The 25,473-nt window shown below is 44.3% G+C and overlaps 2 long non-coding RNA genes across 2 annotated transcripts; one reads left to right on the top strand and one right to left on the bottom strand.

Annotated features, from left to right (window-relative positions):
• Nucleotides 1-25,443, top strand: LOC132660044 (uncharacterized). Its single transcript, XR_009601213.1, has 2 exons — nt 1-310; nt 23,208-25,443. It is a non-coding gene; the product is annotated as an uncharacterized LOC132660044 (long non-coding RNA).
• LOC132660043 (uncharacterized) lies at nt 12,640-20,289 on the bottom strand. Its single transcript, XR_009601212.1, has 2 exons — nt 20,138-20,289; nt 12,640-16,110 (listed from the first exon to the last, which is right to left on the bottom strand). It is a non-coding gene; the product is annotated as an uncharacterized LOC132660043 (long non-coding RNA).
• Nucleotides 25,444-25,473: the final 30 nt, after the last annotated feature.

Here is a 25,473-nt window from a genome sequence, read left to right as displayed (position 1 = left end):
AGCAAATGTTTGCTGAATGGATTAGTGACCATCTGCCTGAGTCTGTCTGCCTATGGGAAATCTCCATTTGAAATATTTGCCATTTCTGTAGCCTCCAAGTACCCTAGCCTGAATTTGTTATTAATGTTACATGTTGGAGTTGAAAAGCACTGGGCCTACAGTCAAAAGATCTGGGTTGAAGTCCCACAAGTTATGTGCTATGCTAGCAAAAGGTCTACAGATGAGTCAGAAAAATTCAGAAGTTCCCTCCGGAATAGAGCAACCTGGAAGCCAAACCAGTCAGAATACAAACACAGCAAATGGAGAAGTGGTGAGTATCATTCTGAAGGGGCTAGTTTTAACACATCCTATAATAGCTTATTTTATCATTTCCTTTGTATTATTCTTAAATGGCAGGATCAGAGTAAATCAAGGGTCTCTAAAAAGGGATTGAGATTTCCCCCAACAGTGGGGCTTCCCCAAAAGGAATCTCTCCTGGAGACATTTCTCTAAGAGACCTTGCCTCTTTCATCATTCTTTTCTTGGGAAGAAATCAGAAGTCAGAGGGCTTAGGGTGTGGGCTCTGAGTCACAGGAGGAGGTGGGGACCCAGCCTCAGGAGTCCTGGTTCTAGACCCAATCTGCCATGTGACGATAGATAAGCTAGCCCCACCTAGACAGAGCCTGAGTTTCTGCATGTAGATAATGAAGATCTTGTACTAATTTAATGCCAATTCCAAGGGTGGCACTAGGCACTGGGGGCATTGTTACAGAGGCAGGAGAGGTGGTAGCTTACAAGGCTAAAATCAAGGAGACCAGAGTTGATGGCATGAGGCTGCTGATCTGACACCAGGAGGCACAAGTTCAAATCTCCGGGAGCTGGGGTCAATTCTGTTGGCTCATCATCAGAAACCCAGTCTAGAGTGGGATCCCCATTATTTTCTATCACAGTGCCCTATTTTTGAACTATACAAATTATGCAACTTTAAATATTGTGTGATTGTGTTTTAAACATGTCCCTGCCACCAGGCAATTAGTTCTATTAAAATCCCATTCTGTATGAATAGAACCTTGCACAGTGCCTGACAGGCACAGAGTAAATGGAGATCTTCTGAATGAATGGATGGACAGATGGGTGAATAGGTGAAAGGAGGAGTGTGTAAGTCAGTGAATATGGAAACAGCAGTTTCTAAGCTTTAACATTCCCTGTTGTGCTGGGACTTCTGCCCTCTGGTTTTTGTTTTTTTTTAAATAAGCTCACTTCCTCTTCCCCAATGACTGCTCCCATCCCCAAACTTAGCAGAGCTCACACCATGTCCCTGGCCCCAGGAGAAGACCTAGATCTCTTCAGCTCACTTGCCAGCTCAGCAGTGGGACTCTACTTCTTCTGTGGCTGCTATCCTGGTAATCGTTGCTTCTACGATTAGAAAGGTTATAAATTAGCCCAGTTCTGAAGATTGCTTCACAGAGACTAGCTGCCATTCAATTTCCTGTTTGCCAGGAGTTTACCGATACCTCCAAGATGACTGTGGTTTGGACAACGACAGCAGCTCCATCACCGTGTTCTTATTACTTGGCAAGTTGTACTGAGTACTCCCTAAACATCATCATTCATTCTCCCAGCAACCCAGTGACATGGATGCTATTCTTACTTCCATTTCAGAGATGGGGGCATGGAGGCACTGGGATGGGGCGTGGGCTATCCATCATCACGCAAGTAGTAATGGGCTGAGTTTGCATTTGGATTCAGGCAGTCTGCGTGCTGAGACCACGCCGGTAGCCATATGATAACTTCTTCTTGTTCTAAAAGTGTGTTCCCTTCCTCTGAGTTCACCTCCAGCTATGAGATTACTATTCTGGGGTTCAGACTGTGTAATGCCCAAGTAATGCCCAATTGCAAAGTGGGCTAGTGTGGAGAGGGCTGCTGTGTCCCTGGGAGAGGAAATATTTTGATTTTGGTGTGTCAGTGGTGCATACAAGTTCTGCAAGTTGTCCTCCAGGGGCTGCAGGCTGTGCTCTCAGGAAATGCTCGTGTCCACTCTGGATGTGATCAGCCCAGGGTGGAGGGCCAGGTGCCCAAATTCTGAATGCCAAGTGTGGGCCTAGGACAGCAATGATTCTCACACCGTGACTTTCTGATGGCAGGATACAGAAACTCTGCTGCAGCAGAGCTCATCTCTTTCTCACTGCATTTATTTCAATTTTAAACAACAAGGATTTTAAAAAATCAAATTTTGGAATTAAATCCCAAAGTGTGCAAATAGCAGACTGTAACACATGGAGGATCGATGAGTATTTCGTAAAGCACCATCTTAATGTAACAGAAATGCTCCCAAATTAGTGCTTTTAACCTTTTTTTTTAATTGCTTGGATTAAAATCAACTCTTAAACAAGCCTGGAACCAATATGCTGTTGTTTCTTCTGTTTGTATCAGTCTTACAGCTGTTGCCTTGCTAGGATTAATTTGTCTCCAAGGGGTTTCAACACTATCCTCCCTAGTGTATTTTCAGAGCCCATAATGTCATATAATCGGGACCATGTTATTTTTGTCTGAATCTCTGGGAGTGATGTAAGAGGAAAAAGGAAACCAGCTAACTCCCAACCATTTGACCAAAGGTTAAATTAGTCTTGGCCTTTCCCCAGCTGGACAGAATGCTGCTCAGTCAAACATTTATTCCACCCAGCAGAATGGAAGTCCTCTTCCTTTCTTCTTGAATTATTTTCCTTATGACATTCTTCCCCATCATGCCCCCAAATAATGCACCAATGCTCATTCCCCCTCCTGGGCCCCTACCATCTTTATGTTGTTCATTATGGATCATTAGTGTTAGGTAGAAACATGCAGAAAAAGTCTTATGAGACAGACAAAGATCCTGACGTAGGAACTGGAGACATGTTTTCCTGAAGAAAGACTTCAAGCTGCTAAGTGACTGGAATGAGAACACCCTGATTGGTCCCTTGGTCTTGTCACCAGTGCGGATGCACAGCGCTGCCAGCATCTTGGGAACACCCTGATGGCTCTGACAGCAGCTTCTTCTGAAGCAAAGCAGGACAAGCCAAAACCCCTGGATGAGCTAGTAGCTGGTCATCTTATAAGACCCATAGACGTATTGATTTTCACTCCATCAAACTTCTACTTCCTGTAACTGCAAGATGGAACCTGAGTCTTGAAAAATTAACATCTCTCCATTGACACCCTTTTATATGTGAAGAAACTTCAGGGTGTGAGTTGTGACTATCCAATGAGGTAGCAGGCCTGGTGAAACAGTCATGTTTCCTTTGGGTGTTTTTCTTCTGTCAGCAAGCAGGTTTACCCAGTGGTAAACTAGAGTTTTCTGGGGAAAAAAAAGTGCCCCCCTCCCAGGAGTGGGGGACACTGAGGTAGAGGAGAATAGCTGAGACTTTGGAACTAGAAGGAAAAAAAAAGCAACAGCTGACATCCACGGAAACTTTACCAGGTGTGTGCCAAGCACTCTACGTGGATGATTTCCTTCCGCCTGTGCAGTGATTCCAAGAGGCAGGTATTTTTGTTGTCCCCATTTTCCAAGAAGGATACTGAGATTTTGAGAGTTTGGGTAAAAGGCCTAAAGTCACAAAGACAAGAAGTAGGAGCTCAGTTGGATTGTTGGGACAGGTTTCCTAGGCTGCTCCATACTGCTTCTCTGGGAGTGGGCTGTGCATGCAACCTTGGAATCTTCTTCCTTGAAATGGAAACAAAAAGATTTGTCTTTCCTAGAGTCAGGGTGGTTATAAGAGTCTAGGGAGATACAGATGTGGAAAAATGTGGGCCTGTGAAACCATGTGCAAATGTTTGTTATTTTATGACTGAGAAGTGAGGAACCTCAGGGACCAGCTGCCTCATGAGCCTCTGTTCATAGCCTGAGCTCTTGTAATTCGTAGGATAGTTTGGGGCGATGGGGATCTATGTGAATGATGGTGGTGATATTTCAGCTCTTAATGGATGATGTGTGAAGACAAGCAGAAGCAAGAGAACAGGAAAGGGATCCCAGATAACAAGGGCAACACCATGTCACAGAGAGAGGAGAGGAGACCAGATGTTGCAGTATCAATCCTCAGGTCAGTTACTTTCCGTCTTGCCTCCTAGCCTGAGGTCCATTGATCCTCACCCAATCAGATTCTGTCAAAGACACCCTGCAAAGAGCTCTCACAGCTGACTTCTCTCTCTGCTCTATATCACTGTTCTGGTTCAAGTGCCCATCACTACTCACCTTGACTTTGTCATAGCCTCTACTTTCTTCTCCATGCCTCTACTCTCATCCCCTTCCTCCACCCTGCCATGAGAAATCTTACCCTTCAAAGCCTACACAATTCCTTGAAGAATCATGTCTAAATTCTGAGCATGACTTACTACTACTCTTTAGGACCTGGGCATGTAGCCTCAAGTGAACCACATCTCACAGTCCTATATTCCAGCCACCTTGAACCACTGGTCACTACCAATGCATGACGTTTCCTCGGTCAACCTTTGTGCTTTTACTGTTTGGGAGGTAGGGAAATGTCCTTCTCTTCCTTACCTAGACAACTCCTATGCAAGGTCCAGCTCATGAACTGTCATTCTGTATATTCCGATTGTATTCACATTGCTGCAGCTGCTGCTGCTGCTAAGTCGCTTCAGTCATGTCCAACTCTGTGCAACCCCATAGATGGCAGCCCACCAGGCTCCCCCGTCCCTGGGATTCTCCAGGCAAGAACACTGGAGTGGGTTGCCATTGCCTTCTCCAGTGCATGAAAGTGAAAAGTGAAAGTGAAGCTGCTCAGTCGTGTCCAACTCAGCGACCCCATGGACTGCAGCCTACCAGGCTCCTCCGTCCATGGGATTTTCCAGGCAAGAGTACTGGAGCGGGTTGCCACCGAGTATTGTTCACCACCTGATGTGAAGAGCCGACTCATTGGAAAAGACCCTGGTGCCAGGAAAGATTGGGGCCAGGAGGTGAAGGAGGCCACAGAGGATGAGATGGATGGCATCATTGACTCAATGAATGTGAGTTTGAGTAAACTCCAGGAGATACTGAAGGACAGGGAAGCCTGGTGTGCTGCAGTCCGTGGGGTCACAGAGTCAGACGTGACTGAGCAACTGAACAATGACAAATAGTATTGTAATTATTTAATACCTGTCATTCTCACTCAGGGGTTCTTAGCTCTAGGAACTATGTGTTAGTCCCTAGATCTATAATCCCCAGTGCTGCTGTCAGGCACACAGAGGGCACTTGAGAGAGGTTGTATGAAACAACGAATGAGCCTCTGAATTTGGGATTGGGCTCATATGCAAGAAGGGTCTTCCTCTTCTCTTTGTTCAGTTCACTGGCTGTGTTCTCCCACAAACTTTCATGTATTTTTCAACAACTTATAGAGACTGTATTCAGGCCTTATGATGTGATATGGCTACTTCTGATTATTCCTGAATTGGGGAGTGGGTGGCATGTAAAATATCTTAAAGCAAATAGGCCCTCCCATAAAAGCTTTTCTTAATTGGAAGAAGAAAAGATTTAGGTTCAGTGCAAGGTTTGAACAAAATCGTTGCCTGTCAATTAATCCAGGAAAATGACCTCCCACACCTCCCTTATCTGCTCTTCTCACTGATTTAACAGAAAGAACTGGAATGTCGCTGACACCACCATGCTATCCAGAGGAGCAAGACTCAGAGCTGTTTTTTCCATCAAAAGGAAGTTATGTAAAGTCTGCAAGCTGAGGCATGTTTTGGTTAGTTCTTCATGAAAAGCTATTCTAATTCAGTGGGTTAACCGTAGCTGTTTTGGAGAAACGCTGTATTAGGTGGATAGTCTCAAAGCCAAAATGTCAGACATTTTAATTAGTCTAGTTGACTAATACTAATTATTTATATATATAAAAATGAATTTATATATGTATAAATTCTGTTCTGAATTTTCCCTACCAACAAGCATATATAATAGCCTAAAAGTAGAAATAGATTTCACTTTTAACTGTTGCTAGTCTGATTACAAATAAGAAATTCTCTGTGGTTAAAAACAACAACTTCAGGCAAATAAAAATGCATAATGACCACAGAAAATCTTTCCTTAGAAATATTTCTTGGGTTTAGCCAGAGTTCTAGATGAAACCAATTTATTTTCTAGGAAGTTGCTATACTGGGAACAGTAATCTGGTTCAGTGGTTCACAAATACTAACCCAATGATGAGTGAAAGGCAGGTGGCAGATGGAACTTGAAAGGAGATTTTTAAAGTGCTATTTCTAGATCCCCCTAGATAGACTGACTTCCCTGGTAGCTCAGCTGGTAAAGAATCCACCTGCAATGCGGGAGACCTGGGTTCAATCCTTGGGTTGGGAAGATTCCCTGGAGAAGGGAATAGCTACCCACTCTAGCATTCTGGCCTAGAGAATTCCATGACCTGTATAGTCCAGGGGGTGGCAAAGAGTTGGACATGACTGAGTGACTTTCACTTTTTTGGGCTTCCCTGGCAGCTCAGCTGGTAAAGAATCCATCTGCAATGTGGGAGACTTGGGTTTGATTCAGGGAATGGCTACACACTCCAGTATTCTGGCCTGGAGAATTCCATGGACTATATAGTCTGTGGGGCTGCAAAGAGTTGGACAGGACTGAGCGACTTTAACTTCACTAGATAGATAGTGATTTGGTGTGTCTGGGAGGGGGAGCAAAACCCCAGCTAATCTGACGCAAAGCTGGGTTTGGGGTTCACTCCCATTCCATCCTTTACCTTGCATGGGTGCAACTTAAGACAGCACCCTGGCACTTTTTTAAGTGGCACATCTATCTGAAACCTAAACTGTGCGTGGCAGTGCCCTGCATGCTGGTGTTCTATAGCAAGAGCCACAGGCTACGTGAAAATGTATATGCCACTCAGACAGCCAGAGTTTGGTGTTCCCGGGCAGTCAACAGCCTCTTCATATGTAAGTGATTTGTCACAGATTATTCTGGACTTACTCTATTGCGCAAGAGAAGTGGAATGGCCTAAGTTAAACTACTCCTCAGCAGTCTCTGCTCTTACGAATTCTGAAGTTTTCCCCAGATCAGGATGGGAGGGACCGAATCTTTCAAGCTACACTGTCCTCTTCACCTGGTACAAATGTGGCCCGTGCATCTAAATGCATGGGCCTTCCCTCTGAGGTCAGTGGAAACCAGATACCTCAGCCTGTTCTTCAAGCTGTAGATCAGAGGCCTGACTGAGGGATAAACATTCTGAGGAAGCTTCTCAAGGATGAATGGGGGTGCAACTACCTGAGAACACCCAGTAATTCCTGGACTCTCTTATCTTGAAAACTGATTATGCAGAAACATAGTGGGTTATTGGAAGATGGCTCATATACAAGGCAATAGGTGACCACAGGATATCAAACTGTTCCTTTAATATGAACCACTAAACGTTCTAAACTTCCTTGTCATTATATATATGTGTGTGTATAAGTGAAGTCTAGTGGGCCTTAGAAAGCATCACTATGAACAAAGCTAGTGGAGGTGATGGAATTCCAGTTGAGCTATTTCAAATCCTGAAAGATGATGCTGTGAAAGTGCTGCACTCAATGTGCCAGCAAATTTGGAAAACTCAGCAGTGGCCACAGGACTGGAAAAGGTCAATTTTCATTCCAATCCCAAAGAAAGGCAATGCCAAAAAATGCTCAAACTACTGCACAACTGCACTCATCTCACACGCTAGGAAAGTAATGCTCAAAATTCTCCAAGCCAGGCTTCAGCAATATGTGAACTGTGAACTTCCAGATGTTCAAGCTGATTTTAGAGAAGGCAGAAGAACCAGAGATCAAATTGCCAACATCTGCTGGATCATGGAAAAAGCAAGAGAGTTTCAGAAAAACATCTATTTCTGCTTTATTGACTATGCCAAAGCCTTTGACTGTGTGGATCACAATAAACTGTGGAAAATTCTGAAAGAGATGGGAATACCAGACCACCTAACCTGCCTCTTGAGAAACCTATATGCAGGTCAGGAAGCAACAGTTAGAACTGGACATGAAACAACAGACTGGTTCCAAATAGGAAAAGGAGTATGTCAAGGCTGTATATTGTCACCCTGCTTATTTAACTTCTATGCAGAGTACATCATGAGAAACACTGGACTGGATGAAGCACAAGCTGGAATCAAGATTGCCAGGAGAAATATCAATCACCTCAGATACGCAGATGATACCATCCTTATGGCAGAAAGTGAAGAAGAACTAAAGAGCCTCTTGAGGAAAGTGAAAGAGAAGAGTGAAAAAATTGGCTTAAAACTCAACATTCAGAAAACTAAGATCATGGCATCTGGTCCCATCACTTGCTGGCAAATAGATGGGGAAACAGTGGAAATAGTGACAGACTTTATTTTGGGGGGCTCCAAAATCACTGCAGATGGTGACTGCAGCCATGAAATTAAAAGACGCTTACTCCTTGGAAGAAAAGTTATGACCACCTAGACAGCATATTAAAAAGCAGAGACATTACTTTGCCAACGAAGGTCCGTCTAGTCAAAGCTATGGTTTTTCCAGTAGTCATGTATAGATGTGAGAGTTGGATTATAAAGAACGCTGAGCCCCAAAGAATTGATGCTTTTGAACTGTGGTGTTGGAGAAGGCTCTTGAGAGTCCCTTGGACTGCAAGGAGATCCAATCAGTCAGTCCTAAAGGAAATCAGTCCTGAATATTCATTGGAAGGAATGATGCTGAAGCTGAAACTCCAATAATTTGGCCACCTGATGTGAAGAACTGGCTCATTTGAAAAGACCCTGATACTGGGAAAGATTGAAGGCAGGAGGTGAAGGGGACAACAGAGGAAGAGATGGTTGGATGGCATCACTGGACATGAGTTTGAGTAAGCTCTGGGAGTTGGTGATGGACAGGGAGGCCTGGTGTGCTGCAGTCCATGGGGTCACAAAGAGTCAGACATGACTGAGTGACTGAACTGAACTGAATTATAAATTTGTCCAAGTTATTCCTTAGGTTAGAGACTTTTAAAAAAATCTTTTGGCAAGCAGAGAGATATTCACTGACATCTTGCGTAATCAACAAGCACTGAAAGTCAAGACCTGACACATAGGAGAAACTTCTGCTGATCAGTAGGTGTATGTCCTACAGTGACAGTGAGAAGAAGAGCAAGCTAGGAGCTGTGAGCCCCATGCCACATACCAGAAAGGACAACCTGGGGACAAAAGGCCTGGATGACCACAGCAGGACAGCAGCTCCTCCCAGGCTCCCAACGCTTAGGGGAGAGAAGCTGAAAGTAAACCCCATGTACTGAGGAGTGTGCTCAATTGCTACAGACACTGGGAAAGGAAGATGAGCCACTAACATCCTCCGGCCGCGTATAAAAGATGGCAGGTCTGTATCAAAAAAACAAAGATTCTCAGATGCTACTGTGAGAATCTCATCACCAGAGTGGTCCAGGGGACAGCTGGAGTCTGAAACCTGGCTAGGTGGAGTACCCATGCTCCATCCATCACCTTCAAAGCAGCAGCCTTCTAAGCACTTAGTAGGGTAGGCTCTGCTGAGCAAACAAGTGTCCCATTTGCATTTCTCTGTTGCACTGTTTGCATTTTGCACTTCACCACTTGTCAGTACCCAAAGGTAGAAGTTCATTAAAACACCCTCCAGACTGCACAATGCTTCTTCTCAGGAGATAGGTTTCCCTTCCCCACAGGAAAAGGTCTTACTTCAGGGAAGTCCAAGGATGCCCTTTTTCTTCAAGACAAAGGAACTTGGTGCAAACCCCTTCCTCTTCTCATTTATATCTATAGTGCATGCCTCCATAGATGCATCTCTCCCACTCTGATAAGCCTCTCTTGATTAAATTTGCAGGTTAGAGAGAGTTAAGTGCTTGACTCTATTCACATAGTTTCGGATGGACAGTGGGTCTGACTGGATGAAGTGGGATCAACCAATACATCTATGCAGACACATGCCCACTATCTTTGTTTCCAAAAGCATCTTCTGGAAGCGATGAGCACTGACTCCCAAGGAGAGTATTTGTCTTTAATCTTTCTATGTCATCTCCAGCTACCCTGGATCTGTTGACAGTTGGCATGTCATGAAGAGGGGGGACCTCACATGATTCTTGGCATGTTTTGATGAGTTTTTGAAACTTTTCTTAGAAGGTTACTTGGCTCTATTTATCTACTCATGCTTATTTGCCATCCAAAACTAAAAATAAAAGTGTAACATTAGAAAGTATGATCACTGTTTCATAATGATACTTTTGACCTTTGGTGAATCGAGTGAAAATATTGTTTCACTGCTTTTTCTCAGATGGACATCAGTGTGCAAATTCTGTCAATACGGCAAGATATTTGAGTTCTGTTAGAGAGTATCTCGGAGAAGGCAATGGCACCCCACTCCAGTATTCTTGCCTGGAAAATCCCATGGATGGAGGAGCACAAATATATGTTCTCATGGACTGTGTTTTAACATATTTATCCCAGCTCTGCAAAAATGACAAAGACCATATTCCAAACCTTTTTCACTGCTTAAATTAAAAAAAATAATTTAAAACATGCCATTTAATTTAGTAGAAAGTTAAATCTTCTTTAAAACTCCTGGGCACACTACTTGAATGCTCTGCATCTTGATTTCCCCCTCTTTAATTTGTGAATAATAACAATACCTGCCTCACGGAGTCTTGGAGACCAAATGAGATAATATATGAACGTGCTTTGAAATTCAAAGACTAATTAGTGACTTATTTCCCTGGAGCATTGATTTGGAACAGGAGAATCACCACAACCAGGATGTGTTTCACCTCTACCCTCAAGCAAAATACTCAGGCCATGAGTTAGGCTTTTACTAGAGTTACATTTTTCCTAAGGAAGTCTGGTAAGATGTGTATAAAGAAAAAGACATTAACATTTTACAGGCACAGAAATGAAGCTGAGTCGGAGTGTTTTTGTGCCTTGGATAATTTAATTTTGTATTATTAGAGCACTAAGACTTGGGAACCAGAATCTGAATCGGGAGTGTAAAGCTTACTGTATCACTTGGACAAGTCACTGAATCTCTCTGGTCTTAGTTCCCATGTCTATAGAAGGTCACTGGGCTAAATGTGGGCCTTCTGTCTCCCATATGGGATGGTTTTTGCCACCCCATTATAGGAAGGACAGCAATTATAGTAAAAGCTATATTATTAAGCCTTTCTACATGCCAGGCACTAAGTTGTTCCCATGTATTGATTCATCTATCTGCATAACAACTGCCCTTGGAAAATTCTACTATTATGCTTCCATCAAGAATGAGGAAACTAAGGCAGGAGAAGTTAGATGACTTGGTTAAGCTCAGAGTAAATGGTGGAGCCAAGGTATGCATGGGACAGTCCAGGTTCTGAGCTGCAAATGTTAACCATACCTCGTGCTGAGATAAATTCTTATATAGATGCTAAATTTTTCCTCACTTAATGTACCCATTGTGAGAGTCGTACTGTAAAGAAGGCTGAGCACTGAAGAATTGATGTTTTTGAATTGTGGTGCTACAGAAGACTCTTGAGAGCCCTTTGGACTGCAAGGAGATCAAACCAGTCAATTCTAAAGGAAATCAATCCTGAATATTCACTGGAAGGACAGATGCTGAAGCTGAAATTCCAATACTTTGACAACTTGATGTGACCTGCTGACTCATTGAAAAGACCCTGAGGCTGGGAGGGCAGGAGGAGAAGAAGGTGACAAAGGATGAGATGGTTGGATGGCATCACTGACTCAATGGACATGACTTTGAGCAAATTCCAGGAGATCGTGGAAGACAGAGGAGCCTTGTATGCTGCAGCCCATGGGGTCGCAAGAGTTAAACATGACTTAGTGACTTAACAACAACAAGGACTCATTTAAACTAACCTATGAACACATTCTTATAAGAAATTGAAACTTTCCTGATAGAGCTAAAGTGCTGTTTGACAGTTCCCACCAACCAACCATGGCGGGCCCCTCCATTGAGGTTCAGTTCAGTTCAGTTCAGTTCAGTCGCTCAGTCGTGTCTGACTCTTTGCGACCCCGTGAATCGCAGCACGCCAGGCCTCCCCGTCTATCACCAACTCCCGGAGTTCACTCAGACTCACATTCATCGAGTCCATGATGCCATCCAGCCATCTCATCCTCTGTCGTCCCCTTCTCCTTCTGTCCCCAATCCCTCCCAGCATCAGAGTCTTTTCCAATGAGTCAACACTTTGCATGAGGTGGCCAAAGTACTGGAGTTTCAGCTTTAGCATCATTTCTTCCAAAGAAACCCCAGGGCTGATCTTCAGAATGGACTGGTTGGATCTCCTTGCAGTCCAAGGGACTCTCAAGAGTCTTCTCCAACACCACAGTTCAAAAGCATCAATTCTTCAGCGCTCAGCTTTCTTCATTGAGGTAGCCACTGATAAACATTTGGTGGGAATGTTTTTCAGTCTTTTTCTAGACATTTACCAGAATACAAGTGCACTATAGACATACAGAATATGTTTGTGTATGTTTCAATCTGCCTTGTATCATGCTTTATGCATTATTCTGCAATAAATTTTCTTCAGTTAACATTGTGCTTAAAAACAATTTTCCCTCTGCCCAGCAGTGGAAAGGAGTCAGTAAGTGTAATTTATTTTATGGGACAGCTACACAAAAGTATATTTAACCAATATTAATGGCATCTCATCATTGGGAATCTGCACTGCTGAGACTGCTGCTAAGAATGAGGATATTTTCATACGCTAACTAAACTGGCCTTTATGTTTATTCTTCTATTGAAGAAAATATAGTTTTTGGAAGGGGTGATACTGAGTTTATTGAATTAGATTTTTCTATTTACAACTGAGATCACATCTACTTACTATTTTGTGAGTCTACATTGTTTCTAACATGTTCACACTTATGAATGGGCTCAATCATACAAAAACACACCCAAGTGCTCACATTGTTTTAAAAGAGCAGTGCACACATTATACTCCTCGTACAAAGCAACCTTTGATTAAAAACCACTAGTTTCAAAGATCAGTCTGATTTTGAACATGAACCAAGATACATACTGTATGATCCAAAAATCTATTTTAGCTATTTTGTATAGTTGCTGTCTTACTGCACTATATATATATATATATATATATATATATATATACACACACACGTATATTTTTTATAAAGGACACTGATGAGGGGCACCATATGGTATTAACTTTAATTAGACAGCTGACTCTCTCCCCCTCCCCCAAAAAATCTTTGGCCAAGAGTGCTCCATTGTGAAAACTGAAAGTATCTGGTGATACTTTAGCAGCAGTCTATTGGCTTGTCTTTTTCTTATTGATTTCCAGAAGCTCTTTATATATTCTGAATACTGATAATTTGACTGTTACATATGTTGCAAATATTTTCTCCTAGTTTGTTGGGTGCATACTTTATAAATCCTCACAGCACTGCAAACTATTTATTATTCTCTCTCCTCAGTTGTATAGGAAAGGAACAGGAGATACAGAGGATATACATCTTGCCTCAAGTCACAACAGACAGCAGAGCCAGAATTTGAAGCCTACCTTCTTCCACACTCAGTCTTACTATCACTTTTGACTTTGTCTCTTCTAACAGTCCCACTTGGCTAAGTGCAAGGATTCTTGTAATAGGCAATGAATATAAACTCTTTAATTCAATTAGTAAGTTCTCATCCATTTCCATTAATGTCATTTGGTGTGACAATGTGCAAGCATATCCAAAAAGCATAAATCAAACCAAACCTCTGGAAGGTGGGAGCCAAGTTTGGTTGGTGGTGCTACACCAGAGCTCACTGCAGTGCCTGGCAGGTGGAAGCACTGGGCACCCATGAGGTGAAAGGTCCTGTCTCTAGCAGGTAAAGTTCTACTTGCCTGGTGTTGCTGCCCATGGGAGGATTTGTGTTCTTCAGAATACCCTTGAGGTTGATTACAGGTACTTTGGGTTTCTTTCGTTTGCTTATATCTGTACTCTTTCTCCCCTAGAAGTTAACGTCCTAGAGTCAGTAAGAAGTTAAGTAAGATTCTGAGCTTTGGATATGCCTCTGAAACTCCTTGCAATGTGCTAATGGGCAGGTAAGAAGTGCCTGATATGTAGCAGGCTTCATGATAATTCATCATGTTCTCATTCCCTGGTCTCTACCCAGTATTCATCCTTCTAAAATACTTTTGGTAGTAGGGAGGTATTTAAAAAAACTCAAATGTCACCTTCTCTACAAAATATCCCCCCAAAACTCACCTTAGTTCCTGCTCAAATAAAAATATATCCCTTTCTTCCTCTGCCTTCCCATTGCAACTTTTCTTCTTCCTAGAACAGCATTTATGATATTATGGTGATGTATTTACTTCTCTGTCTCTCACATTAGACTGTGAGCTCCAGATAACCAGCACATCTCACTGGCTAGGTAGTCCCAGCACCTAGTATATACCTGACATGGAGCACAGGGCAGTCATTCTGCTGAAACGTATAAGTAAATGACAGGAAGAGAGGGGAAGTCAAGGGATATGGGGTCAAGTTCTGGGTGGGTGGGGAGTGAGCATCAGTGAGCAGAGTGGGAACAATAACAAAAGAGTGAGCTGGGGTTGGAGGAGGAGAGGAGGGGGAGGATGTGGTGATGGAGATGTGTGGCTGGGCAGAGGCTGGGGGTTAGGGTCCCATCACTTCTCCTGATGGCATGGAACAACGCCTGGAACACGAGTCCATATACTGCTGCCCACAAATTCCTCCCAAATCTCATTGCCATCAATCAAACAGAACTCATGTGCCCTCTTCTCAGGGCAGTGATGAGACTAAAATGGAACAGTGCAACATGGGGAACCTGCATGGAGGAGAGGCGCCAGCATGTGCAGAGCAGGAAGCTGGCCCCGAGGGTGTGGAGTCAGCGCGCAGCTGGGACCAGAACCCAGGTGCCTGGACGGCTAGTCAGGGCCCCTCCCACTGCATAGGGCTGCCCCTTGGGAGTTCTAGAGAGGGGAACGTTGGATTTTAAGTAATGCAAAGGAATTCTTCGTATACTTGCACACAAAGCCTATACTCACAGCCAGCTCCAAGGCGAGCCAATTGGATGCTGAGAAACAGGAAACAACCAAGCTATGAAGTAAACTGATCCAAGTGTTGAAAAGATAATTTGTCCAAAACCAGACCCCTGGTGAAGCTTCACTGTGTTATTTATTAGCTAAGGGCAGGAGTATGTGGAAACGAAGGGTTGCTGGGACCATTGCTGGAAGATCCTGAAGGCCATTACTAAGTTAAATATCAGGAGTGAAGGCTCTTTACTCTCTAGAATTTCCAGCTCCTTTTCTGGGAAGATTTTCCAGTTATGAAATCAGTCAATCTGGGGAACATTTCCTGCATTTAACTTTTTGATGCCACAAAAGACAGAGAGAGAAGGGAAAGAGGTGGTGCCTGTAGTGGAGTGCTCCTCTTCCCAGGGGTGTGGGAGGGAGATGCCTTTTTTCACCTTGCCAGGCTTCCTTCTGAGGCAGTGCCTGGGGGTCCCCTAGTCGTTTATACAGCAGTTCTGAAGCCCAGCCTGGTGTTTGGCTCTAAGTGTGGGAGACCCTTCCTGGCAAGGTTCCATGCTCAGAGGTGGACACCATAGCCCTTCAGTCCCACACAGCAGTGGCCCTCAGCGAGATAATGACAATAGCAAGCAGAAGCCTTAAGACACTCCAAGCACAGATTCAAGACCACCGGAGAGCAGCACTGCTGTCAGTTCCCAAACACTCCACGGGGAGTGATATTTTAATGTCTCCAACCTTATTTCCCTCATCTGCAGTAGGGAAACTCTAGAGCAGACATCCCAAATGCCTGTCTTCAAAGCAGCTGTACCACAATCACCTGGGTCACACGTTAAAACCATCAATGACACCTTTGGAAAGATCAAGAAACTGATGTCAAGTCTATTTCAAGAGGGATGGTACGTGAGGGCAGAGCATTGGAAAGGAACTTTCCAGTATACAAATTCTTCTTTTTTTTTTTTTTAACTTTTTAATCCATTGCATGTAATAATTCAAAAACAACAAAATAACTCACATTTAAAATAAGATGAACCACAAACATAGATTTCCAGGTCCTACCTGAGTCCAGAAAAAATGGGGCAGTGCTTTTAACCCAGTCTCCAAAATGGGTCTGAAACCAGATTCAAGGACTCCTATCCTCCAGGATGACTCCTCCCTCCTGATGGAAGATCCTGTTTACAGATAAAACTGAGTTCTGAGAATGGTGGGGATTGGGCCAAGTCACACTGTTACTTATCGAACAGTAAGTAAAATCTGGGTTTTCAGAGCCAAGTCTTCAACCTGCTATTTTTTATGCTCACCCCGCCGTGGTCCCAGCACCTTCTCCTCTCAATTCTGCTTCTCTACACAAGAAAGACTTTTCTTGTCTCGGATCCCTTGCCCTTCAAACCCTGCTTTCTTCAAGCTAATCTGGTAAATGGAGTGATTATGTGTTTAGTGGGCACTAATGGGCCAATGTGCTCTATTAAAAGACACTCATGAACACTTCTGGAAACATTTGCAATCAATGACTGTGTTTCACTTCTGTAATGTAATATGGGGGATTCAGTATAATGATTTTTCTAAAATTCTACCCCAGGAGGCAGGGGAGAAAAAGCAGCAGACTCAAGTCCTAAGACCTGGGTTGAAAGGTTTACCGTGTGGAAGTCATCTCTCTTTTTGGCTCACTTTCTACATGTGCAAAATGAGGGCATTAGACTGAATAATCTCAAAAGTCCTCTTTAATGCTTAACATTCTATTATATAATCCCTGCCTGAATCTGTCCTTTCTGTTTAAATCTGCATGTTCAACCATAGGCTCTAGAAGATATACTTGTGCTTTTGGAAAAGAGTTCTCAGTAACTGAGTATTTTGTAACTCTGAGCTTGAGTAGCAAGGTTTTAGCCATTTCAGGATTAAGTGGGTAGCAAGGGGACCTTCGGGCTTCCCAGGTGGCACAGTGGTGAAGAATCTGTCTGCCAATGCAGGAGACACAGTAGATGCATGTTGGATCCCTTGGTTGAGAAGATCCTCTGGAGGAGCAAACGGCAACCCGCTTCAGTGTTCTTGCCTGGGAAACCTCAGGGACAGAGGAGCCTGGCAGGCTACAGTCTATGGGGTTGCAAGGAGTCAGACATGACTGAGCAACTGAGCATTCACACATGCAAAAGGGACTTTTCAGTGCAAATTCAGTCTTAATCACAAAAAAGAGGAATAGCTTGGGATTCGTTAAAAAGAAACTGAAACCAAATAAAAGTTAAAGATGGAAAACAGCCTATTAGAATTGGAGAAGACCCAACACAGGAAGTTGCATGTCAGCACAGATACGCTTGACCTCTAGTGATTCTGCTTCTGCTGAGGGAGGAAAGCCAGGTATGTGTCTGAGAAAGAATGTTCAAGAAGAGATGCTGTCAGTGGCAATGCCTTAAGTTCCCCCTGTACCAGCTGGGATAAAGAGCCTTGATCTAAGGTTTCTCTCCTGCTAAAATGCAAGTGTTTTGAGACAATACTACCCACCCCAAGTGTATATGAATTTTTTATTAGGCTGCATCGGGTCTTAGTTGCAGCACGTGGGATCTTTCATTGCGGCACATGGGCTCCAGAGTGTGCAGGCTCAGTAGCTGCAACACATGGGCTTAGTTGCTCTGTGGCCACAGGGATCTTAGCTCCCTGTGCATGCATGCATGCTCACTGAATTGTGTCCGACTCTGTGATTCCATGTAGGCTCTTTCTGTTCATGGAATTTCCCAGGCAATTCCATGGGTTGCCATTTCCTCCTCCAGGGGATCTTCCCTGATCCAGGGATCAAACCCTCATCTCCTGTGTCTCCTGCACTGGAAGCCAGATTCTTTACCACTGAGCCACTTGCTGCTGCTGCTGCTGCTAAGTTGCTTCAGTCGTGTCCAACCCTATGCCACCCCATAGACGGCAGCCCACCAGGCTCCCCTGTCCCTGGTATTTTCCAGGCAAGAACACTGGAGTGGGTTGCCATTTCCTTCTCCAATGCATGAAAGTGAAAAGTGAAAGTGAAGTCACTCAGTCATGTCCGACTCTCAGTGACCACATGGACTGCAGCCCACCAGGCTCCTCCATCCATTGGATTTTCCAGGCAACAGTACTGGGGTGGGGTGCCATTGCTTTCTCTGCTGAGCCACTTGGGAAGCCCTTAGTTCCCTGACCAGAAATCAAACCCTGTGCCCTACATTGCGAGGCAGATTCTTAACCACCAGACCACCAGGGAAGTCCCATATATAGGAAATTATCAAATATTTTTACAAATAGGGTCTTTTAAATTGTGATAAACTATACATAAAATGTACCATTTTAACCATTTTGAAGTGTATAGTTTGGCGGCAATGCAACCAACACAACCATCCATCTCCAGAATGTCTTCATCCTTTTCAGCTGAAACTCCACACCGATTAAATAGTAACTCCCCACTTCCTCCTCCCCCATTGCCAGGAACCAGTCTTCTACTTTCCATCTCTGTGGATTTGAACAATTCTGGTACGTCTTATAAGTGGAATCACGCAATATTTTTCTTTTGTGACTGGCTGATTCACTTAATAAAATGTCTTTAAGGTTCATCTGAGTTGTAGCATATGTCAGAGCATCCTTCCTTTTTAAGGCTGGGTAAAATTGCATTGTATGCATTGCTGTCGTTCAGTCACTAAGTCCTATCCAACTCTTTGTGACCCTATGGGCTGCAGCATGCCAGGCTTGCCTGTCCTTCATTATCTCCCAGAGTTTACTCAAACTCACGTCCATTGAGTCTGTGATGCTATCCAACCATCTCATGCTCTGTCACCCCCTTCTCCTCCTGCCTTCAATCTTTTCCAGTCTCAAGGCCCTTTCCAGTGAGTTGCCTCTTCGTATCAGGTGGCCAAAGTATTGGAGCCTCAGCATCAGTCCTTCCAATGAATATTTAGGGTTTTATGGCACATTTTATTTATCCACTCAAGGTCACTTGGATTGCTTCTGTTTCTACTGTAAATAACACTACTGTGAACATAGGTGTACAAATACCTGAGTCCCTGTTACAACGAGGTTTCGGTTGAGTGGGAGGATCAACCCCTTTCCCTTCAGAGTTTCTCATAACCTTCCCATGGAGTGGGTCCCCTACCCTCATTACTTTAGGTCTGGTCACACCCTGGCATCAACCACAGCAGATGGAACCCTTCTCATCAGTGAGCCCTTGCTAGTACTCAGCTGTGTCCAACACCCCCAGGCTCCCCTTCCTGACCAGCGAGGCCCTGGCACAGCACAGTTTGGTGGAACGTTTTCCTCACGTCCGTGGACCTTCCTGCCTCTTCAGCTGAGGACACGGACTCATGACTCAAAGTCACGTATAAGAATATCTTCCAAAGTCTTAATGACCTTCAAAATAGGAAAAAACTTAATTGAAGTGTATGGGAAACTCTCTCCTAGAGTAGGATTTTAAAGGTTACCAAAACATTTCTGAACAATGTGTTGAATAGACAAGACTAAAATTGTGGTTGAGTTTCCTGAAAAGAACTCCCGACAAACGTATTTATCACAAAGCCCTCGATATCGCTGAGGGTATGTGGAAAAAGAGACAAGCCTTTCCAATATGGATGTGGCTTTCCGCATTAATTTATTTGTTATCTTTGAGAAGGAAAAGGAAAAAAAAAAAGCCAAATCAGAATCCTGGGTTATGATGCCCCAAGCCAGGGTGGTTTTATTTTCCCCAGGTTTTTTAAGGTTATCGATTCTTCTTGTGGGTGAGACTTGTATCCAGTTCATAAGAATAACCGTTTCTTGTGGGAATGAAACAGAACAAACAGGCAGCAGAGGAATGTGTTCTGGGCTTTTTTCAGGTTTGCCCTCTGCAGTCCTTCGGGTTGAGCGGATTTGATGTAGCTAAACCCTTGGCAAGGGCTCCTGTTTTCCAGCATTTGGGCCTGAGCTCCGTGGAAAGGGCCAAGAGCTGGCGGAGAGTTCATGCTCTGTAGTTTGCGAGAGATCTTTGAGAATGCTATTCCTCCACAGGTGACACCATCCCCTCCCTGAGAATCCCTCCTGGGCTCCCATTTAAATGTTCAAACTAGACCAGTGATTCCCCTTCCAGACAAAAAAAGAAGAAAAAAAAAAGCCGTCAAGTTCCTTGAATTAGAGAACAATGATAACAACAATAATAACAATAATATTCTATTATTTTCTCTTATACATATAATAAAAAATAACATCAACACAACTCACATTTATTCTGCACAAGGTGGCAAAACTCTCTTCTAGTGACTTCTCTGGTGATTCAGTGGCTTTGACTCCACATTCCCAATGCAGGGGGCCTGGGTTCAATCCGCGGTCAGGGAACTAGCTCCCACATGCTGCTCCTGTATGCTGCAATGAAGGCTGAAGATCCCACGGGCAGCAACTAAGACCTGGTGTAGCCAATTATTAAAAACAAACAAACAAAAAACCCTTCTAAGTTGACACTGGCTTCCCTAACCCATGTGTCCCTTCTTGCTACCTGTGCTTTTAAACAAGTGGGTGCCAGGACATCTCCCGGGTAAGAAATTCCTGGATCTTGGGGATTCAGCAAAACTGAGTGGGCACAGGTGCGGTTCTGCATGATTATTATCCTCTGACCGCCTCGCATTCACCAAGGTTCCTGGTTCCCACACCACCCCTGAAGGCCTCCCTCACATGGGAGACCAAGGCCTCGATGTGCTAGACCAAGGAAGGCAATGTGAGATCAACAGCTTCTCTGGGACTGTGGCTTGCGTGAACACTTACGTATTTGTTCATTTCCAACAGGTGTTACCTTTTTTCCGAGCTCTTACCATGCAGTTATGTACATGCACTTTCTGGTTCCACATTTCTGACAACGATGAGAGGTAGATGATTGTATCGCCCTGTTTTCCACCTGAGGAAACTTAAGGGTTAGGATGGCTAACTGATTTTCCAAGGGCCCATAGCTGGTGATACATGAAACACTTTAGGATTCTCTGCCTTTGCCCAGTAGAGAAGTTCTTTATATTACTAACAGGCTTCCCTTTCCTAAATTAGCATGTCAGATCTGAATTTAAAAGATGGAACACATGGTGGATGGGCAATTTTCTACACACACACACACACACACACACACACACACACACCCTAGTCCCCAGTCTTTGCCTGACAAGCTCCTGTCCCCACCCCCCCCCCCCCCCCCCCCCCCCCCGGCCAACCCGCCCCCCTCCCCCCGCACCCTTGGCATTTCATTTAGCACACACAATTACGGGATGGAAGAGGACATGACTGCAGGCTCTGAGAGCGTTTTGGGCATTACACCTCCCTCAGGCCACTAGGGAACATGAGCTAATTATATTAACAAGTGGCATCTGGAATTTATTCAATTTTACAGGAACACTGTGTTGTTTATGAATGAACCTCACTTGGGAAATGGAGACTAGGATCCCAGCTGTTTAACAAACAGACTCTTCCCTTGGGTTTGCCAAGCTCTGGCAAGCTAACAAACTGCTTGTGTTCGCATTTACTGCTATCCGTTGGCTACCCCGTGGGAGTCCTGAGAGTTTTTTACTCTAGGTTATCAACCAAGAGGACTTGGGCAAAGGTCCTACATTATCCTTCCACAAACTGGATGCATCTGCCTGGAGTCAGAAAGAGAGCAGTCTTCCCAGGGTCCTAGAATCCGCACGTTTGGCTCCAGAAGGGGTAGGGATAGGAGGCGTCCCTATTTGCCGCTCAGGGGCACCTGGGTTGCTGTGCTTTTTATCCTACTTGAAACCAGGTGTGCATTTCTGAAAAACAGGCTGGGGAAATGGCCACCGTTGAAGCTCACTGGGGTCCCTGGGATAAATAAGATGGAGTCTGGGTGATAAGATAAAGGCTACCAGTGATCTCTTGCTGCCTTAAATTGTCTGGTATCCTCACTCTCCAAGGTTAGAAACTTGGTGGTTGCTCAGGGATGCGAATGGTCAGGGCTGAGGCCTGGGACAATCAAGCGTATCTGAAGGCAATGGGGAGAAGTCTTGCTCCTCCACCCTGGGTTCTGACGATGCCCCAAATCAGCAGGAAATGGTTACAGACTAGGGCCTGCGCCCTTGAAAATGAGGATCAGGATAAAAGAAGAGGGAGTTGTCACTAGCACAGCCCATTAACCATCCAGGAAAGAAAAACAGAGTTTGGTTAATAAAACAAAGTCTAACTTTTTCACTTTCTTGGTGCTTAGCCTGGTTTCACTTGCCTCCAGGGGCCAAGGACAGAGGCCTTGCACCTAGACCTTCAGACCAGAGTTCTGAGTATGAAAGGGCTTCCCCAGTATCTCAGCACCAAGCACAACACTGCTATTCAAGATGGCGGCAGCCCACGCAGAGACGCTGCCCGAGGCATTGTGGTCCAGAGCCGTGAACTGAGCCGCAACCCCGCCCGCTCCCAGCTGGCAGGATCCCTATAAAGCAGCCCCACCTGTCTGAGAGACCGTGGACTCTAGATCCAGAGCTCACATCTTTTGGTTTTTTGATCAAAGAATAGTTTTTCTTTGCTTCTAAACCAAACTCAGTCTCATTCTGTTGGTTCTAATGACACCAGCCAGGAGGATCCTTATTGGGGACTGACTTGGGAGGGCCGGCAACAAAACTGTTATAAAAGAATTTAGTCAGCTCAAGCAGACTTGGTCAGTAACATGTATTTTATTTCCTGATAAGGAGGATGGGGACCTGATCTTGAGAAACACTAAAAAGCTGGGCCAAAAGACCCTGAAGCCATTCAGAGGCGTTCACGCTCCAGCAGGAGTGGGGCCGGGGCCATGCTGGTTTCAAGTTCCTCATTGCTACATAAATGGCCAAAGGAAACATTATCCAAGAGTTTCACATCAAAGGCTAAATGGCAGGCTGATTTTCCTTTTAATCTGTCCAATAAGCAAGTGAGGATTAGACAATGTACATGCTTAGGAAGAAGACTTCATGCTGTTCCAGAGTGGACTTGCCCATGCTCTCATTTCCAGCCTGTCCCCACTAAGGAGCAGTTGTTGTGTGAACAGGGTGGCACAGAAAATCTCTATAGAATGTCTGAACAACATATTAAATAAATGGAACTGAAACCTGGGGAACAGTTGGAGCTGCAATCATCCCCTTTACTCCCAGCTGGCTTTAGGAATTCAGATGAGGTCCACCTCTGGGAAAGGAGGCTTCCTGGAAACCACAGGAAACCTGTCCTAAATACCCAGAGTCTACATGATGGCTCAACACTGCATGAGAAATGATGGCTTCTGATGTTCCTGGATTGATCTGCAAAGCAATGAAGTTTGTTTTTTGTTTTGTTTTAGAGTTATGTGTATGCAGCCTAGTGTCTCAGACCAATGGAAGAGATCCATCCGTGATGTTTAATTCTCACACAGTATTGTGTGGTATGCAGGGCAGGATTGATCATCTGGATCCTTCACAGGAGGAAGTGGAGTCCCATGGAAGTTATATGACTTACCCCAAGACACACGATTGCAGACTGGCCAGGATGGGACTCCAGCTGAGGACTTTTGACCACGTCTCTGACCCTCTGATGCCATGTGCTTTTCACTCTGCCGTGTTGCTAATGGGCTATTTCTCTGTGCAAAGTTGTCACTCTGGGTTACCTAAAGGACCTGGGAAAGGTCTACGTCATCTTTCCATAAATTGAAGGTACGTGCCTGGCAAGGAGTTAACAGTGAGACAGCAGAGAAAACTACCGACTCTTGGCTCTGAGTTGCCATATTATTAGACCGTGAGCTTCACGAGGGCAGTAACCAGGCCTGGCTCGCTCTGTATTCTAGGACCTGGCATAGTAAACATCTGCAGAGGGAGGGAAGGGGGAAGAATGGGAAGTATGAAGGGAGGTTAATTTCTTAGGATCACTGGCCTGCTGTGTCGGCTCTTGTATTAGATTATCACAGGCACTCAAGATGAGTCCTAGGATAGGACTTTGCATAACATGATTTTTCTGGTCTCATTCTGGCTGCGTTAGTTTCCCACCTTTGTTTTTTCTTTACTTCTGCTTTTAATTCATGTGATTTTGTTGTTTTCACTTTTTCTGCTATACTTTAAGCATTCTTGTGGCTGATTAAATATTTCTGGGACACCAGTCCACCAAAGAATAAAAAAAACCTAGAAAAGCAAATGAATAGCTAGCTATACACACACATAAATGGCAGTGAACATTTCTACTTGTGACCCCCCAACCAAGAATGCCACCCATTCGATATTAACAAATTCCGAGATTTTTTCCCCCAGCAATCTTGCTATCCTTCCTTTTCATATCTTCCCAAATTCTACTCACTCTTTAACACCTATTCCACCAACAGTTTCCTCCCTGACCTCAGCCAGCTAGTCGAGCTCTAGAATCTTCTAACTGAAAGTGGCATGTACTACTTGTGAGCTCTGAGGCTGGCGGGAGCCTGGGGCAGGGCAGTGCCATGAGACTCAATGGCCAACCCCCCGCCCTTGCAATCTGAGTGAGTTCCAGCATGTGGTAACTGCTCTTGCCAGTCCATCCCCTACCACAAGAGCATGCCTTGGCCTCCCTCACCTCTGCTGACTCTGAAGGTTTTACTTAAATTACTTCCCTACCTCAAGCCTTGTTTAACATCCATCTGTTCCAACAACTTGTCTCTTGTCCTCTTGAGTGCCTTCCTATATTAACTACACATTCCAGTAGATTCACTGTTTCTGTGTTTTACTTCCTACATTGTATTTTGTCCTTTATTATCTAAAATGTCATGAAAAAGAATATTATCCCTATAAATGCACTGAGGATGATTTGGAGGAAAAGGTACAATGGAAATCTCTGGGGTGAACAAGAAGATTATAATTATGTAGTGCTGATGACAAAGGACCAATGGGTGTCTCTGTGTTGGTTTCATTAATGACCTCTGTAGTGCCATCTGTCTTTGTTTTCCTTTACGTCAGGATCATAAACAGATGAGGTTTGAAGGACTTTGTGCTTTGAAGAACTATCAAATTATGTCTTACCTTATTCTGGATTCCTGTTATCTGTAACCTCTACTTGGCATTTAACAAAGCACTTTTACACGACTATTCTGTGTCCATCTTGTTCTCATTTTCTTCTCGACATCTCAAAGTACTGAACATGAGGTAGACTCACAGAGAGCCTACAGCCTACATTTGAGAGTTCACCCCATGCCCGGGGATGGCATTCTCCCAAGCCCAATTTGTTCCTCTGAGGAACAAGACCCCAGAAGTCCGAGCAAGTAATCCCAGTCCAAAGCAACATGCCTCTCCCTGGGACCCACTTCCTTTGTGTCGAAGTCATCGGTTTTTGCTTTTGTTGCACTTGTCCAGGACTTGGGCTGGGGAAGTGGGGTTGCAGGAGGGGATGTGTTGGTCTGAAGGGTGGAAACCACTCTCCTAAAGCACCACCCTGAGAACACACGGAAAGCAAACGTGCTCTGGCTGGGCCTACAGTCACCATTTACAGCTTCCTTTCTACAGCTGCAAAAATATTGCATCAGGTTGTCAGTTTCTGACTTCGTTTTTGTTCAGTAAACAAAAATAAAGCTACTGATGAATGCCATTAGTAAATGTGAGTTCTCGTCCCATGGG

This window comes from Ovis aries, chromosome 7 (genome assembly GCF_016772045.2).
Source record: "Ovis aries strain OAR_USU_Benz2616 breed Rambouillet chromosome 7, ARS-UI_Ramb_v3.0, whole genome shotgun sequence".
NCBI classification, from domain to species: Eukaryota; Metazoa; Chordata; class Mammalia; order Artiodactyla; family Bovidae; genus Ovis; species Ovis aries.
The sequence above is the reverse complement of the archived record's forward strand: the minus strand, read 5'-3'. Positions and strand labels throughout refer to the sequence as shown.